Genomic DNA, 3843 nt, shown 5'->3' on the forward strand with positions numbered 1-3843 from the left:
AAGGCGGGCTGGCTGCTGGGTGCAGAACAGCTGTTGAAAGCCGTCAGCCAAGGTGTGGGCAACAGGGACAGGGCCTCCGCTCTGCCTTCCCACTGGGGAACAGAGAGCTGTGCAAGGAAAAACCCCGCGAGTGACAGGAGCCTTTGTGTAGCTGGATCAAGAGTCGATACCCCAGCGACAGCAGGAACAGCACACTGCTGTGTGCCGACTCGTGCTGAGTGGCCCCAGCACTGTCCCTGCCCGTGGCTCTGCCCCACCAAGGCACTGGCTGCGGGGGGGCGCAGGGCTCCCTGCTCCTCCCTACTGGCCTCTGATTTTGGGCAAGTCCCTTCACCACCCTCATGACCCTCGCAGCTTCCACACAGTTCGGTTGCGGGTTCTCTCTCTCTGCGTAACTGGTCCACAAGACCATTTAGCTGGATGGAAAGTCTGCTGGTTTGGATTTGGGCTTTGGATCATATCCCGAGCATTTGTACAGTGCACAGAAAAATAAGGACCTCCTGGAATGCTCAGTATTAAGATACCTCATTTTCAACATAATTTCTCATGTTTGTCATAAAGCTGGGGAGTTTTTGAAACATATCAGCTATTTTCTTCATTCTTTAGGTTCTATCTAGGTATAACTAACTGAACAAATTCTTTTATTTATTTATTTATTTATTTTTAAAACATTAAAAGGCATTGGAGACACTAACAGCTGAACTGCAATACAGCAGTGGGTCAAAGATGACTCCTAATAATACTACAGTATTAAAAATAATTTTTTGTATATTGGGACTGACCAAGGCTGATCTACAGTTCTGGGAAGGAAAATATGATACAGCTGATCTGACAGATGACTCTATCAAGGAGGTGTCACAGGCACAGTCTCTGTGGAGCAGGAGGCTGCAGTGAAGAAGTGCTGCAGGGAAGCGTGAGCTGTTTCCAGAAGGTGGCAGTTTTTGAGCTGGGTTCCACCAACCACACTGAAAAGAGTAATTATGGACCCCTAGGCCTCTCCACATATTGTAATAATAGTTTTGAATAACAATTATTTACATGTGCAGAGCATTCCTATTAATTGATACTAGTTGGAGACTACATTGGATATATTTGGATACTACACTGGAACAGGATGCCCAGAGAAGTGGTGGAGTAACCATCACCTGGAGATGTTTAAAAGGCATGTAGATGAGGTTCTTGGAGACATGGTTTAGTGCTAGAGTTAGATTATGGTTGGACTCGATGATCCTGAGGGTCTCTTCCAATGGAAACAATTCTATGACTCTGTTTAACAGGAAACATCTATCAGACAATTCAGTGACATACTGAGGAAAATTATTAGGAACACAAATTATTAAGCATTCTCTCTCAGTAGAGGCACCAGCTATTCTTCCACAAACCAGAAAGACAGAAAGAAAAGTATATTTAATGACTATTATAACAATCACTATTATTTTAGTAGCAGGGTAATATAAGACAAAATCAAAGACTTTCAAACAGCTGCAAATGTTAAGAGACAGTATGAAATAATTCTGACAGAAAATTGTGAATGCAAAAGAAAGGCTATTGACAGGAATGTTAAGTTACTCAGAGACCAAGAAAACATTAAGTTGCACATTTATCCATCCCTGGTAATTTTCAAATTAAAATTTAGCTTTGCTACTTTCTAGATAAATTATTTAATTGAAATTACAGTATCTATGTAATGCAAGGAAACAGATCAGGTAATCAAAATACTCTTCCTTGGCTTATCTTCCAGGAATTTCAGTTTTGGAACACAATTGAAAACTGCTCTTTTCTCTCCCGTGTGTTGCTTTCTAAAAGTCACTACCTTGCCAGTGCAAAAGCTGATTAGTTTCACTATTCTATTACTACAACAATTCAATAATTCTCTGTTTCATTAGATTATAGGACATCAAACTGTTTGCAAATACCTGATAAAGTATTTATTAATATCTATTTATATAAAAGAAAACATTTTTCTATTAAAAAAGTTGGTAATTTATATACTCCATAGTAATTTGATTACTAAAACAATATTTGAAAAAAATTAAATGTAATTCAAAGATCTATCTTGTATTAATTTGAAAGTGATTTTTAATTTTAACACTATTACAGTAACCAAGAAATAAAATGAATAAATGAGGAACGGGCACAGCTGATGCTAAGGCAACTGACCATTTTATTTTAAAATCTATACCTATTTAGATTTAAAACTTTGCAAAGTCTCTAGTTATCTTTTTGTAAGCAACAAAGTTATAATAGAAAACTAATTCAAAGATTATGAAAGAAATTTTGTTTTGGTAACATCTAAAATTACTCTACATCCCACTGTACATCAGCATGATACCAAGGAAGCACTGCTTCTTGTTATTACAGAACTATGATAGATTCTGGTTTAATCTTAAGTTTTAAAGCTGACAATTACACCCACATATGTTAAGAACCTGGCTTACAGGGTTTCTATGTTGCTATAGTTGCTCCAGGGAAATACCCTTTTTCAGTTATCAGTGATGGTATTTTCTTCAAGAAAATTACACAACGCACTCTCTCCCATGTCAGCATCATCTGCTGAAGTTAAAGAAATCGGTGCACATAGAGCCAGCAAACAATGTGCTGCAAAGCACTGTATCAAACTTCCCCCTGCAGTGCATAGTCAGGGTATTGCTGAAGACCTCTCTTATCTTTGCCCTTCCTACTGCTTGCTCTGGTGGGCATAAAAGGTGGAGTTTTCTTCAGTTCAAGAGAAGGTGAAAGAATCCCTCTAGACTTGAAGTCCAGGGTCATGGTTTGGGGCTTTAAAACTTTTCCACAGAAACAAGTGCCTACCAAAAAAAAAAAAAAAAAAAAGACCAAATAGTGCCCTGTACCCAACAATGGGATTCCTAAAGTGTGGAGTTAGCAGAGACCAAGACGACTCAGAAAGCCTTTTCTACCTATTTTAGCATTGATTCCCCCAGGACAGGACCAGACCCACCCCACTCACAACACTCTTCTGCTCTAGAGAAGCAGCACAGTGTGCCCTTTATTAGGCAGAAACAGAACCCCCCTCACTTCATTCACTTTGTCCACCCCTTCGGTGTTTTGTCCCTCAGTTCTACTTTGGAGGCTTTTAACAAGAACTGTAAATGATTGAGAGGCACCCACCTTTGTTAAGAATGAGTAACAAAAAAGAAATACATGCTCCACAGAGAAAACAGAAAACCCCTGTTGAGTTGTGGTAGCTTGCTCATGAATGAAGCAAACGTTAAGAATGGGAGAAACTTTACAGAAGATCTATGCTTGCAAGACGCCTGATGAATACAGTATACAAAAGGGGAGATTTGTCAGAAATATCTTCTGACACAGCAGGCTCGAAGCTTTGGCCAGACTTCTCAGTGCTCTGTGCTGCCCATCAGGGCTGCTCCATGCTCACTGTCTCCCATCCTCTCTGCTGAGATCTAAGTTTGCTCAGTGCAAAACTTCCCAAGTGGCTGTTACAGAGTCCATGTCTTTTCCCTTCAGAGACGTTTATGCATTTACAGCAGAAGTGATTCATTGTCTTTCCTTAATTAAGCAAAACTTGTCAGTTTGTGTCAGGGAGGTCTATACATTTATTTCATATGAGTTCGAACTGTTATCCTTCACAAATCCACAACATTAATTTGGCTATGACTTATCTTAGGTGCATGCTAAAACTTGCATCACAGGGATAAAACTTCTCAATATTCCTGTTAGCTCAACCACTGCAAAGCCCTGTATATTCATATCCCAATATTTCAGGAAGAAAATGATTATAAACTCAATTAATGAACACGCAAAAATGTGCCATGGCCTTTAGATGAACACTAAGCTCCAATAAATAGGTTACACTTACGATCT

The sequence above is a fragment of the Patagioenas fasciata genome, chromosome 3, assembly GCF_037038585.1.
Source record: "Patagioenas fasciata isolate bPatFas1 chromosome 3, bPatFas1.hap1, whole genome shotgun sequence".
Classification (NCBI taxonomy): Eukaryota; Metazoa; Chordata; class Aves; order Columbiformes; family Columbidae; genus Patagioenas; species Patagioenas fasciata.